The sequence below is a fragment of the Aythya fuligula genome, chromosome 13 (assembly GCF_009819795.1).
Source record: "Aythya fuligula isolate bAytFul2 chromosome 13, bAytFul2.pri, whole genome shotgun sequence".
Classification (NCBI taxonomy): Eukaryota; Metazoa; Chordata; class Aves; order Anseriformes; family Anatidae; genus Aythya; species Aythya fuligula.
Genome location: NC_045571.1, coordinates 3,399,622 through 3,421,298, shown reverse-complemented (window position 1 = coordinate 3,421,298; position 21,677 = coordinate 3,399,622). Strand labels below are relative to the sequence as shown.

The 21,677-nt window shown below is 48.8% G+C and overlaps 1 protein-coding gene across 1 annotated transcript in view; it reads right to left on the bottom strand.

The window, feature by feature from the left end:
* The window catches only part of PAK3 (p21 (RAC1) activated kinase 3), a 115,564-nt gene extending 103,067 nt beyond the window's left edge, over positions 1–12,497 (bottom strand). Inside the window, exon 1 of the mRNA XM_032196154.1 lies at positions 12,252–12,497. The gene's annotated coding sequence lies outside the window, so the exon portion shown is untranslated. The remainder of the gene's footprint in view (positions 1–12,251) is intronic.
* Between the last annotated feature and the right edge of the window lie 9,180 nt (positions 12,498–21,677).

Genomic DNA, 21,677 nt, shown 5'->3' with positions numbered 1-21,677 from the left:
GCATGAAGTTTAACAAGGCCAAGTGCCGGGTCCTGCACCTGGGGCACAACAACCCCAAGCAGAGCTACAGGAGCTTACGAGGAGCAGCTGAGGGAGCTGGGCTTGTTCAGCCTGGAGAAGAGGAGGCTCAGGGCGACCTTATCACTCTCTGCAGGTACCTTAAAGGAGGCTGTAGCGAGGTGGGGGTTGGCCTGTTCTCCCACGTGCCTGGTGACAGGACGAGGGGGAATGGGCTAAAGTTGCGCCAGGGGAGGTTTAGGCTGGCTGTTAGGAAGAACTTTACTGAGAGGGTTGTGAGGCATTGGGATGGGCTGCCCAGGGAAGTGGTGGAGTCACCATCCCTGGAGGTCTTTAGAAGACATTTAGGTGTAGAGCTCAGTGATATGGTTTAGTGGAGGGCTGGTTCATGTTAGGTCAGAGGTTGGACTCGGTGATATTGGAGGTCTCTTCCAACCTAGATGAGTCTGTGCTTCCCCCTCCTTAGTTTGTCTTCCCCCGACTTACACTAGCACTCCACTGACAGGGGGCTGCTTGAACAAGGACTCTTTCCCACATGTAAGTAAGGCCAATAGGTAAGGAAGAGGAATCAAAGGGCAAGTATTACCTACAGTCATCTCTAAAACAACCTTTCATATCCTGCTGTTCAGCTTAGGCCTCCAGATACAAGTATTTTCTCCTCTATGCATGTCTCGGGGACTTCCTTCTGATATGTACAGCACGGAGACCAAACCACAACCAGCTATTTTTTAGATATATTTTTTAAGTACAGATTCATCCAGAACTTCAATGAGAGCATACATATTTTTCTCTTTGCCAAAACATACATATAATGTTAGCTCCAACTCCACGGGATGTTACCTGGCATTGGCACAACCTGCCTGAACGCTGGGCCCGGAGAGGAGAAGCCTCTCTCCTCTTTGCCTGCACTGAAGGAGAAGAGGGCTGGCTCCATACCTCCAGTGCTCCAAGAATAAGCACAGGGCACTACCAAATGCCTGCACTAACTCTGCTGTACTCTGAAGTATTTGAGACAGGGATGGGAAAGAACAACAGCATTGTGCAACAAGCCCCTTCCACAGCGCGATTAACTCTCATTTCCCTTGGCCCTGGAGTCCTCGGCTCCTTCACTCGGCACTGAAAGAAGAAACTGAAAACTCTGGGGGCAAGGGAGGGGATAAAGGCAGCTACTGGAAGTTGTTCTCCCTGACGGCTGTACATTGCTTATTTAGGCAGGAATAGGAGATGGTTGGTTTGTTGGTCATTTTTTCCATCAGAGGTCACCATAAATAAACTCCACACACACATCATGTCGAAATGGAGAGGTCAGGAGACTCAGGCTCACAAACCCTAAACTATGCTCCCACTGGGTCACCCAACAGCCTCCAGCAATCCGCTCCTTTCCCATTCTGCCACAAGACGCTCTTTCAGGGGGACCCCATGAAAAGCTCGTCATCAGCGCCTGTCACACCGCAGTGCCACTGCCCTGCTGTCTCCTCACGCCCCTACAGCGCCTTCCTTCCCCTCTCACTCCCCCCACGAGCAGTTTGGGGCCGGGCTGAGCACGGCCCTGCTGCCTTCAGGCCCAGGGATCCCAGCACGGGGCCAGCCTCACCTCACTTCACCACCTGTGAGCTGGGAGCCAGGAGGAGACTTTCTGCTGGAGCCTGGCCGTCAGCTCAGGACCCGTCCCACAGCACTGACAAGGGTGAAGCAGGCTCACGCAGCTTCCCGTGCCCTGCTGCTCCTGTGGCACGCCCAAGGCAGCAGGTCAGGCAGATCTAGCTCACTGGCTGCCCATCAAACCATCCTGGCTGCTCTCTCACAGGTACTTATAATGAGCAATCTACGTACTCAGGTGCTGGAACAGAAGGAATTGCTTTCTAATTAGAGCCACAGACACCAGGAGAACTATATAGCTAATAAGCACAAACAGAATCATCATTAGAGGAGACTTTATTAAGATGCAATTGAGACTGCAGACATTTGTTCTGCCAATAAGCTTAGGTAAAACTGATGCTTTGTATCCTTTAAACCTCAACTGGTTTAATCAGACTAGCTGAGGATATTTGATACCTCATCCCCTTGGCTTTTCTAAAAATGATCGCATCGTATGTCCTATTTATTAATTGTGATTTATATCAAGATATTCCTCTATTTCTCTAGGGGGTATTTACAGAAGTTAAAATGCAGAGCCAGCCAATAAATCCATCCTGTGTGTAACGAAATGACCTTCCTAGGAAGCAAAACCCATCTCCCTGAAAAGCCGGAGAGGCCTTTGTTGGGTTTGCCGAAGCTAACTGCAGCTTGAAAGATGGCATCTTTGTCTAAGAGGCTGGAAAAATTGGTAGCTATCACGTTTGAGTGTATTATTAAAAGTGACAATTATCTCTGTATGCTTACAATTGCAACTTCTGATTTCATAGACCCTAACAAATGCACCGCGGCTGTTCTGGATGGCCTAGCATTAATAAAGCAAACCAATTTTGAATGCCCAAGGCCGGGACTTCAGGGACAGCAGATGGTGCCCAGGATACCCATTCTCACATTAGCATGAGAATAGCATGGAGTGGGTCACAGATTGCCTTTAAGCAAGCTTTCAGTTGTCCACACAATCTCTGCTTCCTACCAAATGAGACAACAGCATTGCTTCGGTTTGTAATGTAGGTAATCAGTGCCTCGTTATATAAAATGCATTTCACGAGCAAGTCAGGCAATAAAGAAGTGCACCTTCTTTGTAACAAGCTGTGCTCTGTAAGCACCTGATTCAAACTTTGGACACAACAAAAGGAAGCGAGCAGTACTTGATCCAATGCATGAAAACACTTCTGGACAAATGACTTAGAGTTCTTGAAATTAGATTTTTTTTTTTTCTTTCCTTAAATTGCCTCTAATTTTATGTGCAATCAATTGCAGCTGTAATTGCTTGCAAGCACAAATGGCAGCATTTGGAGATCCAAGGTGACTAAAATTGAGGATGAGAACACACTCCAAATACAAATTTGGAAGCTCTGCTTCAGATTCTTTAAAAAGCACATTAAATCTGTGTGCTTACCTGGATGAAAAACAAACAAACAAACAACAACAACAAAAACGGAGACTCTCCTTATCACACAAGAGGCTTCACCCCAGTCGTAATTTATGCCTCAGAGTTAAGTTAAAACCAGCAAAGGCCTGGGCTTTCCAGACAGAATCTCAAACTGATATTTAGGATATCATATGCACCCTCCTGTGAGATATTTCGCCTTTCGAGTAAACATAGTTAGGTTCCACTCTGAACAACATGCACCACTGACTGTGTGCTTGGTATCTCCCTATTAATAATGAAAAGAGCGTTGTGTGTTTAGATGTCTTCTTGGCTGAGTTCATTCAGATTTCTGAATGAATTAATTAATAATTGATTTCTGATTTCTGAAGATACGATTCTGCAGTCCTTTGCAGTTTGCACTTGTCCCTTGGACAGGGATGCTACACGAGTTTCCTTTCCTGGCTGGTTATTAACCATCAAGAGGATGTTTCAGCTCCACTCGTCACACACATCAGACAAATCTAATCCAGAAAAAAACACAAGAAGAAGTAAGTTTATCAAAAAAGGGAAGTGCATTAATTGAGAGATTGCCTACTACCTCATGAGCGCTCTACAAGAAAAGGCACAGAAGGGCAGAGCTCGCTTCTTCTTTCTCCGTCCAAGAAACGAGAAGAAAAAAAGGGGAAGGGTGCTATTTCCACTCAGAAAACCAAGGGATTAAGAAGAGGAGCTGAACCAATCCATACTGGAGGCCAGGTTGCCCAGGGCCTCGTCCATCCTGGCCTTGAGCACCTCCAGGGCTGGGGCCCCCCCAGCTGTGCTCACCACTGCACTGACTCAAAAACTGCAGCCTTGGCTTCCCTTGCTTGGGTCACCCTTGAGAACCCCTCAGTGGGAAGTTCAGAAGTGAAGACTGGGATAAAAACTACGTTGGGTTTCAAAGAGATGGTTGATTTCATTCCTAGTTAAAAGAGCAAAAATCTAGGATCACAGTGCCGTGGAGTCACTAGAATGAATGCCGGCAGGCTCAACAAGCCCTTCATTTCCCAGGCTGTTCTCTGAAACAAGCCTGTCCCTGACAAGGAGCTAGCAAAGACAAGTCACTCCACACCACAGGCACACCCCGGATTCCAGACATGGGTGATGGTGAGGCAGCTGAGAATTACAGATTTACACACAACACAAACTGGCAGCAGGAACAGACGAAAATCCTTTGTTGATGTTGCTGTTCTTGTTTCTCATGTAACACAGTTTTCATTCCCTAAAGCCAATGCACTAATTGCCAACTGAAAATAAGTCATCTCATCATCTTACTTGAATAAATACCAATAGTTCTTGAGCGTGACTGGAAAATTCATGAAGCCCTATCTGGGCAGTGAAAACACATAACTATTTCTGTATCTTGCTCAGCAGAATACTTGCTAAATGAACTGCTTGAAAATAATAGTTCTCTAGTAACATTTTGGGCTTGGGTAAAGCATCTGCATAAACTGGGGGTTGCTTTGGGTCACGAGATCACTGGACTCCACTGAATTCTGAGTGTCCTTCCTTGGAAGAGGACTGACAAAAGCTGGGGACTTCGTGGTTGACAGATGAAATATGAAAAAACACTGGGGACAGGGACTGAAACCTGGATCCCTATGTAATCTCAAGCAAATCTGCATAGGGCTTACTTTTCAGGATTGTTGAGCTTCAAGGATTTCAGTTTTCACTCAAATTCTTTCTAGTTGGATATTTATGGAGATGACAGTTCTAAAAAACAATATCAAATGAGAGCTTGCAACCCTGCCAGTGGCACATAACCTGCTGGAAAGAAGTCAATATTCAGCATTGCTTAATGGAGAGAAAACTTGAATCTAGCAGCATTTCTTGACACTACCTTTGGGGAAAGAGCTCCCCACCACTGCAGGTGTCTCCTCATGAGCGGTTCCCAAAGGCGAGCAGATGCAGGGGCAGTAACACCTCCTGGAGGGGCAGCTTCAACCCCTCCTGGCACTGCTAAGACCCCACACTCACTGCGGAGTGAGACTGAGAGAAAGGAAGAAGACAAGCCCAAATATTCCAGTAGAACACTGTATTTAAAGATATTATGCTGCATTTGTGCTGGATATTTATAGCTGCAGAGCTGGGATGATGTCCATAGAAGAATTATTTTTATATGATCTCTAATATCTCATTTACTCCTCTCAGATTCTGCTAAGTAGCCAAGCTGGGGTGGTCTAACGAAAAAAAAGATAATACTCTGTAGCTAAAGCACTGCAGGCAAGTGTTGAATGTTCTGTAAAAACATAAACAGCTTCTTGCCTGCAAATCTCCTCTCCCTCAGATTTCTCATCTTTCACCCCTCAGTTCCCAAGATACTAGAATTTCCTCCATTCTGTGGTTACCTGGAGTTTTCTCATGGAAACAAGCACCAAACAGATTATGAAGAAAACAAACAATAGGCAAAAATCCCCTAAAAACAGCCCTTCGGCTTATTCCTCCCTATTCTTCCTGTGCAGGCTCAGAGCCAAAGATCCTCCAGTGACAGCTGAGGAGATCGGTGGTAAATGCAGTTAGCTGTTAGCAGAGGAAAAATCTTAAACAGCTTTTGATAAAATTTAAAGGTAAAAATTAAAAAAGGGCATAAACAAGTGACTTCTTTATTAGTTAACAATACAAACAATGTCCTGACAATTAAGATGGGCAGTTTCTCTGACCCCATGGGAAAACCCTAGAATACAAAGCTTCTGTCCCATGGCTGCCGTGACTTGGGGGTGGGATGGCAGGAAGGAAACCCCACACCGTGACGAAACCTCAAGTCATCTGTCACGGGCACATGCTCTCCCCTTGCCTGGAAGCACCTGGCCGAAGCTGAACGAGGAGGATATTCCACCTCGGTCCAGCTGTGAGGAAGGGCTTCCAGTGAGTGGCAGCTACACACCTGCCAGGCCCAAACGGGCTGCACTTACCGAGCTTTTATGTCATTTGCCTCTGGCCATCCTTGCGAAGAGCGAGGATGAGTTTGCATGGTTTTCACAAAGACCTCCAAGAGATAAATACAAACAAGTTTCTAGCTGGAAGAGGCAAAGAGCAGCGAGGCTAATTGAGCAATCCAGCCTCTCACCGCAAGGTCACGGGAGAGGCAGGGACAGCAGCAGATGGTTGCAGTCCCGTGGTCTCAGCACGAAAGGTATCTACCAGTGATCTCCCGGACAGGTTTGCCTTGCCCAGGGGCATTCAATGAGGGACCAAACTCTTCTACGTGCCCCTGCTACAGGAGCTGCACAGATGTGCACAGAAGGTTGTTTCGGTGACAGCCTTCAGGGCTGCTTGCAGAGCTCCTCTGTCTTACCGCCTTGTTTGGTTTTAGGCTCTTCCCAACTTTTAGTTTAAGCTGAAGGCTCCGGATCATTGTTTCTCAGCAATAAACTGGTTGCCTTAAGAAGACTAATCAAAGTTTGATGAGGCCCTTGTGCAATGGAAAGACTGATGAGATATATTAAAGGGTAGGTGTGGGGCAAAAGCGAAGATAAGAGCAAAAACTCCCACCGAGTTCAATGGAACTATGATTGTTGTTTTTAGGCATATCTTTTCCCAGGGCTCTAGCTCACATTTTAGTGTATTTGTGTAACTACCTCAGTATCCTGGCAGACATTCATGGTAACCTCTCCTATGCTTTGTTTAACTTCTCTGTGTTTGCCAATAACACCACGAAACGTTTTTCTGGCTGCAGCATGCCCTCATATCCGTGCTCCACCAGGCTATGAAACCATAGCTTCCACTAAGAAATGGGCAGATTGAAGTAAATAAGACATTTTCTTTGTACACCACAGATAACTAAAACCTAGAACTCATCAGCCAGGCAGTCATCCAGACCAAGAACTTAACAAGATCAAGGAAAAGGGTTAGAAATGCCGATAAATACAGCCTCCAAAGGAGCCTAGAGAGCTGTTGCCCAGGACATCCCCATGCTCACTGTCCTGCACCAGTGCTGCTCAGCTCAATTTAACCCCACAGAAGGGTGCTGTGCCCAGCCTCAGCTCTGCCAGCCCAGCCCCGCATCGTACGTCCATCCACACGTGGGATGAAAGCGATGGTTTTGGTGGCAAGAGCTGGGAGAAGGGCAGGGGAGAGTGGCAGGCAGGCAGGAGTCGCCATGCGAGAACAGAAAGCTCTCCGTGATATCCTGCTTTCTTACTCTTGAAATTCTTCAGCAGTGGAGATGCCGCAGCCCCCCGAGGCAGCCAGTTCTAGGATTCAATGTCAGCGCTGCTGGGAAGCTTTCTTCACTTTCTAATGGTAAACTTTTGGCAAACATATTACATGTCATGCTGGTCTCTGAAGGCAAAAACGAGCCGTAACGTGAGGAAGTGGACTGACCCACACATTCCTGCAGCAGGGTTTTTGTGCTGTCCCCTGGGCCACCCAGGACCGCTGCTATCAGGCTCAACAGCCCAGCAGGTGACCTTCAGACCCGCTCTAACAGGGCAGTTCGTAGGCTGCCACTAAAATAAAGCAGTTTGCACCAGTTGCCAGACAGCGGGGCAGCTTTTCCAGCTGATCCTCTGCCTTATTACGTAAGATTTACTGTCTGCTTATTGCCCTCTGCTACCCTCTGCATGAATTAGCCATTACGGACTAGAACAGAAATTATTACTGAAAATTCAATCAGAGCTAACTGGTTTTTAATCCATCATCATGTTCAGGTCAAAGTGCGTTAACCTGCTTGGGCTGTTGGAAGGGATTTCATTGACAAACTCTGTGCAACCCACCAGCATCACGGACAGGGAGCAGCGGCCAGAAGGTGAGAGGCATGGGGAAAACTGAGTCTGGACATCTCGATTTCAGGTTTCACAAATGCTACAGTTAGGAGGAGGCATTAAGCATTGCTTCACATACAAAGGAGGGTTTATATCCTACATGGCTTCATCTCTGTTCTGCTTCGGCTGACACAAGTCCCAGAGCTGTGGGTGCTGGTGATGTGAGGGCAGAGGTGACCCACACCATTCCCCTCCTGCAGAAACACGTCACCTCTGGCATGCTTGATGCTCCTGGGCACAAGCCAGCCTGCAAGAAACGCCGCCAGCAGACAGTGCCCGAGGTTCGAAGCCTGTGAGCAGTGCTTGGGGCACTTTCAGGCAGAGTGGTATCAGGGAAGGAACTGCCTTATGGCATACAAATACTAAGGGATGGACCCACTGCAAAAATGAGTTCTTTACAGCAAGACCTGCCAACGAATGGGTTTCAAGCACTTGAAACTGCAAGAGCCTCCCAAAAACAAACAAACAAACAACAACAAAAAACAACAGGTGGAAGGAGACACATTCAATCAGCGCTTATTCCAGTCCTGTCGCACAGTCCGCAGTCTGCCCCACACTGATGGGTCTGAAGGCAGAGCTTAGGAGGCTCTGTGACACCACCAGACAGGTTCGCCACAAGGCTAGAGCTGTGCCCATCCCAAATTCCCATCAACACTGGGAAACATCCCAAAACACTGGGACCCAACATCCCAAACACTGGGACCTCACTGCACCACACACACTCTTGTGCTGCAAATGCTGCCTCCAAAATCCAGTCTCAACAAGCAGAAGAAAAAAAAAAACAAGTTGGAATACATAAATCTGTAAGGCTGCCTGCAACCAGCTGCTGCTATAAAAAGATCCCTTTCACATCTCTTCTAGCCTCACTCTATCAATCTGTATATACCTGGATCTAACAGGAAGGTATTAGAAAAGTGGGACTCTTGGGAAAGGTGCACAGGCAAAGGTAATAGCCAACAGACATGCTGAAACATGGGAAATTCTGATTAAATACTGGATTTTTCATGAGGATGGTCAAAACCAGGATCAAAGAGGTTATGAGATCTCCGTTCTTGGAAATATTCTTAATTCAACTGAACAAAGTCCTGAGTAACCTGCCACAAACTGGCCCTGCTTGGAGCAGGAGGCTGGACTAGCTGACCTCCAGAGGTCCCTTCCATCCTAAAATACCCTACTATTTTTCCTAGGTATATCTGGGGCCACACCAAAGGACCTTAGTAAACATTAATACACATTTATAATACTCAGATGTGCCCTGATGAAGAATGGAAGCAGAATGCTGGTGCTCAGCCGGGGTAAACGACAGCGCTCCCCACCAAACACCCACCAAGGTCAGCACCTGCACCCGAGAGCTTTACGCTCAGAAACCTTCCCCAGGGCACTCTGTGAACACTTCGGGCTCCATGGCCCCAGCACACTCAGGGGAGTGCCGCACACCCCCTGCTCTGCTCCGTGGCTGGGCTGCGTGGCTGGGCACAGCTGGGTCCTTGAATCCCCATCACAGTGACATCTTCTGGAGCAGGATGTGCTGGAAGAAAGACTACTGGGGAGAACAACTGGAAGCAAAAATCATACAGGTTCTCAAAATGCAGTTCATTCTGCCTGAAGGGCTGAGGACAATTTTTAGGGCACTTTCCTAATCTTAGAGAGCACTGTGAGAGACCGCAGTACTTACGTGTACTAGAATAGCTATGATCTGATGATTTAAAGTGATACCTATTGATGCCCAAAGGTATTTTCAGGCCCCTGCTTTCTTTGCTGAGTGTCTGTTTTCATGGGGTTGTTTTGCCAACTGCTGACAATCTGTTGAGAAATATCAGGGAACGTGAAACCTGGAGGTGTATCAGTGTGCGAGCGTCCACCTCCGTGAAAATAACCCTCAGGAATGGCAATCAGCCAGAGATGCAGTTTGAAGCCAGCTAAGATACAAATAAATATTCATGTCAGTGGAGGATTTGAGATTTAATGCCATTCTGCTAATGCAGATAAATATTCCGATTCCCTTGGCTTCTGTAGATTAAGCCCAGTTTAAAAGAAAAATCTATACAATGCCATTCAAATCGCACCGCTGCTGCTGGGGGCTTGGGGAGCTGGGGCAGGGTTGTGATCCTAACCCCTAGAGAGCCAGATGAGATCCCCGTGATTCCAGCATCCCCAGTGGGAGGCAGATTCGGCCACACTTCCCGATGGACTCCGGACCGCTGGAGTCCCTCCGCGACACCCGGTTCACAGAGGAGCTGCAGGTAGTGAGCTAGAGCTAACCTGCTGCCACTGCTGCCACCAGGTGAGAGCAGCAGCCCCACATCACCACCTACCTGGCTCCAAGCTGGCATTCCTCTCCACCGACCGAGAAGCAACAGTCGCGCCTTGCCTCCACCACAAGCTGTAGGGGCATCACGAGCAGAAGGGACCTCAGAAGTTATGCAAAGGGAAGCCGAGTGAAAGAAACTGATTCCCCTTTCTCTGCAGATCCACCAGCAAAAGGATAACCGTACCCTACGGGCTGCTCCCAAAACTTGTAGCCAAGCACAGCGTCAGAGCACACAGCGGCCGGGCGCTAGCAGGTAAGTCACTGAGCTCGCCCCCGTTGCGAGTCAGCAGCCCGATTCACGTGCTCCACAACAGGAGCTTTAAAACTGTTCGCAACACACCTGCAGGCTTCATGGAAGGAAATGAGCAAGACAGCAGATGGACTAATTGTTTTGGTTTTCATCTTTCTTTTTTTTTTTTTTTTTTTAATTCTCAGCCTGCTTTACCTCCCTGCTTCTTATTTCTTCCATCCCGCTGTCAGAACAGAGCATGCTGTGCCGTATTTTCATTTCTGTACGTTTCTGCAGACTCGACAGCTTGCACTTTCTCTTCCCTCTTGTGGCTGGTTCTGAAAAGGCCCCTAAGAAAGGAAGGTGAGTGGTCCCGAAACTGCCCCTGACATTTGGGGCTGGCCAGACAGGGCCAAAGAGAAGGGCACGGGAAGAGCTCGTGCAGCCCCATGGCCGTGACAGCCCAGGGTCTTTTCCACAACCTTGCAGTACACTTAGCAAATCCCTTCCCTTACACATTAAATCTAAGGAATAGTGAATTGAGCAGGCTTCTGGCAAGACTTCCAAAGTAGAAGGCTCGGCTACCAGGATATAGATTTGAGGCATCAAAGTGCTCTGCAATTCAAGGTGCTCGGCACTCTTAGACATCAAACAAATTTTAAAACGTAAATGAAGACAAATATAAACAGAGCCAGCACACTTAGGATTCCCAGTTAATAAGCTAAAACTTACAGGAATGGCCACACCTGTTCAGCTCGTCGGCCTCTCTATGCTGTAAAACATACACTGGAGCTCACGGCTGTCAATGCATTTACTCCTGTGGTTAAAGACACAGTTATCCTAAGCTGAGCTTTCGAAAAATCCTGACAATTCCCACTCAAATGAGAATCCCTTAAAGACATGCAGACCACAAGTTTAGTCTTTGTGAGGAAAACTATTCACAAGTGAGAGTACAACGGTTTGTTAGTGCAGGTACTTCTTAAAAAAGGGGGGAAAAGATGGCACATGCTCCAGCAGCCAGTGAGCCATCCCTCCTGTGAGCTCGGGAAGTTACTGACTGCTGCAGCAAAGTTTTTGCATGGTCTCAGTGCTCCTCTCTCTGCTGGACAGCCTGCCCGGCAGCTGGCAGGAGAGAAAGCCCAAATGCTGCACCAAAGTGGCAGCAGCAAGGAAAAAGAGAAGCTCTGCCCCTATCCCAAGGGGTCTCATTTAACTCTAGCAGAAATGTGCAGTGCCCATCTCAGTTTGGGGTATTCTGCTCACCCTTACCAATCTCAAATCACTCGGCCAGTGTGGGGTGTTCCCTCAGGCTAGGGCACGGTTATCAGACCCAACCCAGAGGGCTGGACGTGCAGATGGACTATGGCAGGGCAACACCGGGAGCTTCAGGTTGTGACTGGCTTTGAAGGCAGCCCCATCCCACTTCTTCTCCTCCCGTGAGTCTGGAGGTGGCTCACGCTCAGACAGACAAGACCATCCGGGCAAGCCTTCAGCTTGCAGGAGAGCCAGAAGCTGGAAAATGCTTGATCTGTGGAAGGCAACTCCTCTGCAAGCCTCGGCCGGGGAAGCTGCTGCAGGCACCTCTGGCAGGGGGCCCCCAGGAGCCTGCAGCCCCCTCAGCCCCGCTCCCCGCTGCTCCCCGCTCCCCGCACCTGCCGGGCACACCCGTGGGGCATTTTCCAGGCCCACGATGCTCCCTGGAGCTTCATGCTGAGCCCCACGGCAAGGGAGGCTCGGGCGCTTGGAAGGCAGGGGTTTGGCAGCTCGCTGGGAGGCCTGGGGAGCGGCTTGGGGGCTCTGCCCCATCCCTCCCGGCCTGCAGCCCCGTGCCGGTGCCCTGCCTGGCCTTAGTGGCTGCGGGGGGTAACAAAGCAAAGGACAGACCTTCTCGCCGGCCTCTTCCACGCTGGGGAGGCCGCGCTCGTCCTCCCGGCTGCGGCTGCCGGCGGGATGCTCACAGCGCCTCAGCGGCTCCGCATCGCGCCGCTCGCCCGCGGCCCCTTTCGGTTCCTCTCCCCCTCCTCCCTCAGCTCAGGGGGGGCCAGAAAGGGGCTGGGGAGGGGGAGACCTTTCTGTTGGTATTATTCTAATATATTCTGGGGGCTTGTGGTTCCTGCAAGCAGGCGGAAGTGAAACCCGTCCTCGCCCCCCTCCTCCTTCCGCGATGCTCCGGGGCTGGACGCGGCCCGGCGGCGGCGTGGGGATGCCTGGATGTGGCCCCCCAGGGCTGCCCCTGCCCCTGCTCCTGGGGATGTGGAACCGGGGAATTGGGGCTCAGTCACGGGCTGCCCCCACCGCCCCGAGGCCCTAACCCCGCAGCCCCCCGCGGAGCTGGGAGCAGAGAGGCACCGAAAACGCAACCGGCTGCCTGAGGGCAGCGGTAACCTCCCAGCTGGGAGCCTCTCCTCGGGTGGAAGCGGCCTTGCAGGACGCTTCATCCAGACGAGCTGAGCAGATCCCAGCTTGCAGGGGTGCCACGAGTGGTGAGGATCTGGTGGCCTCAACCTCAAAGTGTCTCCACAGCCCCAGGAGGCTTGGTGGACCCGTGCCGCCGTGTTTGATGCCACTCAGATCAGAAAATGAAGGCGAGCCTGGGCAGCCCTGTGCATGCAGCAACTGATCCCTTGTTTAGGGCCGTACGGGTGCGTGGGTAGGTGGCACAGGCGCTGCTGGACTGCACGGCAGGAGTGACTCCCAACAGACGATGCAGACTTACACAGGAGATGACTGGGGCTCCCTTCTCTGAGGTCTCTGGTGTCTCTGCAGCAGCCTCCTGCTGACAGCACGGTGCTGGAACTCATCCCCTGTACAATTCTGGCCTTCCCCCTGCTTCCACATGGGGAAAGTGAAGCGCTCAGTGATGCTGACATCTACTTTGCCAGCTGCACGTTGAGGACCTGCTCTTCCGAATTTTACAGCTTCAGCACCATGCTGAGCTTTGTGCAGCGTGTTTCCTTCACATCCCACCAGCAGCGGGCTGCATCTGTCCCCCAGCCCCAGGGGGTCTGCAGCCTCCCCACCACATCTGGATGCCCACCCAGCCATCAGCAGCAATGCCCTCTCACAGGTGGGACTGGCCAGGAGATTGCAGGAGAGAAGGAGCGCAGCCTGGACACACTGATGCATCCATTTGTGTCTTCCAGCTTAATTACTGCAACTCCCTATGCTTTGAAATAAACCACAGCTGCTGTAAAACACAGCAGATGTCTGCTTAGCAATGGAGATCAGCCTGGTGCTTTGCTCACCCTGCTTTCTTACTAAGTACGGGCTTGGTTTTCTGTTCGGATGTTCAAAGCCTTTCATAATCTTCTTCCATAGCTGGCTCCCGCTGGAACATGGCAGCCCCTGACAAAGGGGGTAAGACAAGACGGAGTTTAATCTTTCCCAGGCAGTATTCCTGAACTAGTTTTGCCTCACGGAGGTAGAAATAACCCAGATCCCATGGCATTCAGAAGTAAAGGCAAAATTTCCCTCCTCAGCTTCATTTCTTCGCACAGAAACATGCAGAGAATGCCAGTACACAGTCCAGCAAATCCAAGCCCTATAAACTAATCAAGCTATTCCTCTTACGGGCTAGATCGAAAGCAAGACAGAGAAGGAAACAGCTTTTTTCTATTTTAAAATACTTGGGAGGCACACAAGTCCCACAGAGATGGGAGCCATCTAAATATATATAAAGACATAGCTAGATAAATGAATCCATCTGTTGTAATCTAGCAGTTTCATAAAACCAATGAAAAAAATCGACAGTTTCATGAAACCACTAAAGTGCTATTGATACTTTCAAGTGTTTAAAATTCTTCTCAAATGTAGGAAATCAACCAGCCCCTATAGGATTCCTGAAATGAATGGAAAAGGAACAAGACCGTGCATGAAGCTGGTGCAAACAAACACACGGCGTAATTAAAGCAAATTGCCATTAACAATCTAACACAGACTATTACAAATCCCTCCTCGCTCCCCAAAATACGTTTCTGACTCCCATGATGTGGCAGCACACACACACACACACCACCACCCTTCTTCTGTCCCCAGGATCCCAAAGCACCTCGCAGATGGTGCTCGAGCGGCGCCGCCCCACACCTCCACGCTACTTCTCCGCGGGGAAACCGAGAGGCGAAGCGATTTGCTTGTCGCATGACAGAAGCATTAAAACGGCCGGAAGGATGTAGGTGTCCTGTCTGCACATATGCCGTGCTCTCACTGCCATATAGCACTTCCAGGATGAGTCTGCTTGTAATTAGAGAAAGTTGTTCTTTTACAGACTGCGCTGAGCAATCCACTGACAGCTTTACAGGCAGAGAAGGGCAAAGAAATAGTGTTTTGCTTCAACCCAACGAGCGATGCTTTTTCTCAGCTCTGTGCCTGAAGAGCAGCGTGGCAGCTAGCTCTGGAGCAGTGCTCAGTAAGACCCCACGAACTCACACCAGCTTCCATTTGTTTCAGGCGTTCCTGTTTTGGTGCAGCCAGGTGACAGGTATGGAAAGCCATCGAGCTGGACGAGGCCAGTGGAAAACCCTCGCAAGTGTTTCCCAGGAAATGTACCTGCAGGCTCTGCTTCTACACACCTCACTCCTTTCCCCTCGCCTCCTCGGGGCGTTCACGCTCCCCATCTCAGCCATTTGTGGGCCAGTCCTGCTCCGAAGGGAACCAGAGGGCAAGAGACTGAGGGACGGGTGGTGAAGGAGATTTGACAGGCTACATCCTGAAACACTGCCTCGATGAAAGCACAGAGGTACCCCCAGGCCTCGGGGAGCTACCCAAATACACACGTCCAACACTGGTGTTCATTAAAAAGGCGCCAGCTGTCCCACTCCCTGTGCGGAGTTACTCTCGTCTGCAGGGAGACGTGAAACTATACAGCAGTCAGTCCTCGGGTCCATAACACAGCCCAGACCAGGTGTTACTGCACGCGCAGAGCATTGCAGACCGAGTCCAGGGCTACCTTGTGGCTCCAGGCATCAACACTGCAACAACAGCTGGAGCTGCAATGGTAGGTCACTTCTGGAGGTTGTGTCTTGGTTACCATTTTAAGTACTCTTCTATTTCCGTTTTTTCTTCTTCTTCCAGAAGTTGGTAAGTGATGTCTCACTTTTATTATCGGTATTTTATTAGTAAAATACTGTCAGTATGGATAAAAATTACAGATTTCCCCCCATAAATGTTGCAATACGAAAAAACAATCTGCTGTTAATAAAACAGAGACAAATTCCCAAAGGAAATGAATGCTCTTAAAAACCACAAACTCGAAGTAAAAAGCCACTCCGCTATATTTGAGGCAATTACAAAAGAAAAATGAAGAAGACTGTTTCTCCTCAAAACTTGGCAATTTTTATATCACGCTACTGATATTCTTAATGAAAAATGGTGCTTTTATTCACTGCCACTTCTTTTACTTTGGCCAGTGCTGTAGCCAAACATCTGCTTGTTGAGTTAGCGGAGTAAATTGATGGTTAGCAATGCACGAGTTTCCATAGGAGATCTCCACAGACGTTGCCAAAGAAAGTCCTGATCTAAAGCTTTGTAAGGATGCACCAAGGCAGGGAGGAGACTACAAAGAAAGAGAAAGGTCCAGACAAAGTGTCCGTGTAAATGTTCAGACAGGTTGAACTCTTCTCCTGAAAAGCCTCCATGGAGGATTTGGGATGGGTTTTCAGCTGAAGGCCTCCCAGAGCTCTTAGTGCAAGATTTACACTGACCACAGACAGACTCACTGTGACTGCAGAAAGGTGCGAGCACAGAAGTGAGGCTGAAAGTAACGGTGAGATGGTAGACAGCGTGCTGCTGGAAGGGTCTGCTCCTTTCTCTTCTCTCCTCTGACAGTGGTAGAGCAAAATTAATCATGATTATTACAGTTACACCTTTTAAGCCTCTTCTGCTAATATGACATGCGTGCTGGCCCTTCTCTACAGCAGAAAAAATCTTAGGAGGCAACACATCTACACCAAATATGTCCCGTTACACTGAATATCCAGGAGTTAAGACACAAACCCCCAGAGGCCTGCTGTCCAAGCAGACACAATCCAGACAACCAGTAGCAAGTCTTCCAGGCTTACACTACCTGTACAGGATGGGCCAGGATAATTCAGAAGTGTCAGACTTCAGGACCTTCCAGACGCAGGTACAGAGAAGGTATCAGTGCGTAGCCAGACCTGAGCAGCATTCCCACCAAAATCCCTTCCCTTGCTATTTGAAGGCAATCAATTGTCACACACCAGGGCTGAGACAGAAAATACAACCATTGACAGAAAATAGCGTATTGGCAGAATAATGATTTCAAGGAGATCTACAAGAAGCCACACAAATCCATGTGAAAATAGTCTGAGCATCCTCTAACGCAGGGCAGTTAGATCCAGCAGAAAACAACTCCTCATTTTTTAAGTGATAAAGAGTTTCTTGCAGGCAAACTATGCAGCCCTGAAGCCTGAATCTTCAGACTATCCACAGCCCAGGGCAGCACAGAGAAAAAGAAGCAAGCTTCTCCAAAGTGGAGCCTGAGACCCAGAAGGGCCTCCTGCCAAAGCAGCGAGGAAGCTTGGCTCCCAGGATGTTAGGAAGAACGGAGCGTTTTGTCTGCTCGTGCATACCTGCAGGAACACACCCCAGCCAGTTTTCAGCTCCAATGGGAACTGAAGGTTAATTATTTTCTGCCAGTATGGGGGACAGACTGGGAGTGTAACAGCACCGACACAGAAGCACGGAATGCAGCGGGGTACAAAAGATGTCAGCAGCAAGTTCAGTACCTCTTGGCATGTCCTGAAAATAAACCACCTCTGACTGCTGCTGGCTCGGCTTCTCAAACTCCTTTGGTTGGTGTTCAACAACAGGACATAACTCTGGGCCTTGCACACTCTGTGCTATTAATTGCTAGCAAAAAAGATCCATCACAATGCACACAACGCAAATGAATAATTGTGCAACCATTTCCTGAGCAGTACTTCCTTCCTACCACTGAGGGACAGTGTTTCCTACCTATAGACTGCTAAGAACAGCATATCTGCAAGTTCGGTTCTAATTAGCAATGGTTAATGCCTCCCTTTACTGCCTGAAGAGTTTCTTTTTCCATGTTATGTGTGTTTAACAAGTTACTGTTTCAGCACAGTGAATTACAGCTCTGTCCTCATCTGTGCAGGTAATTCACACAGCGGTGACCCGGCACGCTGATGCTCCTTGGTAGGTACTGACTCTGTCTCCATTTAAACCAGGGACACTTCTGTCATCAGCCTCACTCAGAGTGAAGATTACATCTGCTCTTTTCAGAGACAAATCTTTGCTATTGGTCCTGCTTCTTCAGGGATATCTTGTGTTCTGGAAAATAATCAACCTGATAGACTCCACTACGTAACTTACTCTGAATTTGGGTTTCGGAAAATACCCACCCTCACCAGAAGGCAACGCTAACTAACCCTTCCTAACAGGCTGTGGCTTACTTACAGAAAGTGAAGGTTTTATAGGAGGGTAGAGCAGAGATGCCTGGTTCTCCTCACTTTCACACTCATGCGACTGAGAAATGTCCCTGAAGTAGTTGTGACGGTGACAACCGGCTAGAAGATCTGTAGCTGTACATCAAGCTGGCTTTGTGGCTGCACAACCAAAACACAGCCTCCCTGGGGTCTCTTCAGTGAGAGAAAGCACAAGGCACACCATATCCAGTTAATTATGAGCAACTTGAAATAAATAAATAAATAAAAGCCACCAGTCCCATGAACAGAAGGATGTCCAGATTCAGTATTTCACTGAACAGTACACCTAGCCTTATCTACACAGCCAGTCCCGTGCAATTAGCCCCCGCGGCTGCTAGCAAGAGACATTGGTAAAGCCAAGTTCCAGATATTTTTACTACCTACCGTCTAACCCTGCCCTGTAATTAAGTGCAGAGCCCTGCAGATTTCTGCCTGATTAGCTGTTTCAACTAATGAGCGGCTCCAGCCTCAGCCAACACCAAGGGTGAATTACCTGCCACTCTCTGGCTCTCTTTGTGGCCGCACGCAGCACACCACAGGTGCAGAGCCGCGCTGCAGGGAGAGCACAAAGAGGAGAAGGGGCCCGCGGACAGACCATGCACGGCTCCCCGCACTTCAGCCCCACACACCGAATGGTTTGGATGGCTACACACATGGGAGCAAAAACGGATAGTTCCTGTATGGCCATTACCCGAGATATAAAATGTTTGACTTTTTAATTAAGATCTGCAATATCGATGTCACAAAATGAGTCTGAAATTACAAGAGCGGGATCTGATCTGATTGTAAAAAGCTCAGCTATTCAATTGAAGGCCAAGGCTCGGTCATAACCAGAGAAAAGTTAAGGTCAGGAGTCCAAGTTCAGGAGTGGAGAAAATAAGAAGCTGAAGGAAACCTTATATCCTCCAATAATCCTTGCAGGAGATATGATTTCAGCATGAAAGGATGCAGCCCTGCTTTAAAGTTTCCAAGCAAAAATCGTTCTACTATAACTCCACTCCGAGATAAAAGCAGACGTGAGCCAGTAATACTGGCCTCTTTGCCTGGTGTTTTTATTGGTGCTGCCCTCCGTATTAAAGAAAACAAACACTCTGCTTCTAATATTAAAGATAATTCCAACAGGTCTCCCTTAGAGAACCTTGCTGCTAATCCATGCCTTGTAACACAGTTACCCTTGTGTACATTTGGAAGGTGGCCTGTAGAAGGAAAAGCAAACAGAGGATTGGCTCTTTTAAAACTTTTTCCCAGTTTGGGGAGGGGGGAGTGTTGTTTTCTTGTTGTTGTGTGTTTTTTAATATCAGCTCCTGCTCCCTTCTCTTTTAAGGGCTCGTGGTAGAAGAATAAGTAACACTGTGACCTCACGTGTGTGACCTCACCATTTTGTACCTGAGGGAGATCTGTATCCTCCTGGGACCTGAAATACCTGAAGGAATGCCTAAGTACAAGAAAGAGCATATTTACTGAGCAGAAATATCCCTCGGTAGCACACCACGCTGAACTCAGGAGACAGGAGCTGCTGTAACTCTCCTCTCAGCCCGACGGTAACTGCTCCCGCAGCATTTCCTCTTACTGTGTCTCAGTTTCTCCATTTCTAAAAAAAAGATAACATGAAATGTCCATGAGTTTTCCAGTTCCTGGAGGTAAGACAGTGCGGTGTAAGAGTGGTTATCACTGCCAGCCACAAATCCAGTGGACAAGCAAGGGGCTGATGCCCCAGTTAGCAGATGGGGCACGCACATTTTGGCAGTGCCTTCAACTTCTTCGTAATGCGGCTGGATCCAAATGGGAAGCATTTTTAAGGGTGCTGCACCAGCAAACAATCATTTTGTGTTCACTATACTGCCAGAGAATAATTTTCTTACCCTTAAATCACGAATCAGATCCTTGTAAGTATTCCTTTAGCCAGTTCTGTCAGCTTGTCAAAGCGGTGGCGCTGAAGGACCAAAAAGCAATCGATTGCCAGCATTGATGAATTTGAGTCAAGAGGAGTGAAAAATTTCCTACTCATTTACCCTAGCCACAGAGCTGGAGTGCAAAACCTCTTGTGACAAAGAGGAATGGTATTTGTGTTTCTGAATGCACAGAAGAGGGCAGAGCTCTGTGGTGACACAGTCAGCAGGTCGCTCTTCCTCTGCAAGCCAAGACGAGCACACTGACAAACCCTGTCTGCTATCGGCACAATTCGGCTAACGGCTTCAGCTACTGGATGTCATAGAATAACAGAGAAAGAAGAAACCTGGAGAACTGGTGCCAGGGTCAACAAAAAGCAAGGTGCATGTGCTGGACCAGAAGCTGCAAACACTCCTCTGGCTGCTGCATGTTCTGCTCGTTGCAACAGAAATCACTGCTTGTATCAGTTCCCACTGATAAATATTTGGATGAGCCGGAGTGCGAGACAAGCTGCTGTTGACCTAACCGTGCCTGTGACCAGAAAAGGTCACACATAACTTGGCACCGTCTGTAACACCAGGCCTCCAGTTTCACACAATGGATTCCTCGTATTCAGCCTGAGGACAGTTTGACGCCGTGTATCTGCCCATCCTGACAGAAATGCGGGGGAAAGACAGAAAACCAAAAAAAGAAAACGTCCAGGAAACCACCTGCTCTTTGGTTCAGAGTACCACTGCTGCTGCCCCAAACCATTTCCTCCTGCAGAAGGGAGACGTTGGCCTTGGGAATTAGCCAGACATCAAAACCTTCCCAGGGAATTCCTCCTCCTGAGAGGCACCCGCAGATCAGAGGAGGAAAGGCTGTCTAAACACACCGAGCCTCCGCTGCCTTGCTGGGTTATTTGCTTTGTCCCTAGGGGAGCTCTGGCCAGGGGAAGCTCCAGCTTTAGCAGAGGGTGGCTTGGTTTCCTCCCTGTTTTTACAGCACGAGCAAGCTACAAAGGCACCCTTTCGACAGCGTCAGCTCTTCAGAGTCAAGTTCTCTGCAGTACTGGAGCATTTTCAACTTCACTTCTGCCTTCGCTGCAGTTTGACTTGGCTCCTGTCTTTCTAGCACAGCTGGCACACCAGTACCCCAATGCAAAATGCACTGAAGGCAAATAGTGAGACATTGCATGACCCTCAGCCTGTGCTCATTGCAAGGGAGCGCTGACATCCCATACAGAATACTGCCTGCGTTCAGCAGGTCAGGGAGGCACCAGCAGTGCTCACTAGAGACCCAGACTGGGCTTTCCAGTGCCCAGAGGGACAGGGAGCCAAAGGAGTAAAGGTTTCACCTCCTGCGAGCTGGGCTCCAGACAGCTGGATGCTGAACTGTCCGCTGCAGTTCAGATGCCATGCCTGAAGGTACTTACAGGGAAATTGTGTGTATCAGCATTAAAGACATCAGAATTGGATTATACTTGGACACATGCTGGCGAAGTATTTGCAGTAGATTTAGAAGAGCTGGGAATTGGCCGCAATCACATAATTTTCCTAAAGTTGGATAAAATTTAACAGCAGTAAATTAGGAAACTTTGCCAACTTCAAAGCACTACCCCAAACTTGGGCCAAAACGATGCACTGGCACTCAAATGCTCTGGAAGGATTTTTTCCTCCTGCCAAATGCTGTTGATCAGATAAGAAGAGCTGGGCTGTGGACCACAGGAATAGGGATGCTGTTGCTGGAGGAGGCTGGGCTCTGGAAAAGAGCCTTTGTGGCGAAAACTAAGGAAGCTGCGATCAAAAACTGAAATACTTGCAGAGTTCTGTGGAAGAGGCAAAGAAGCAGGGCTGCTGCAAGGCTCAGCTGCAGAGGCTCTGGGCAGTGGATGTTGCTCAGGACCCGCTTCTGAGCTCTCCTTACCACCACGCTGCGTTCCTCACTGACAAATCTGCAGAGGAGAATGGGAAACTGA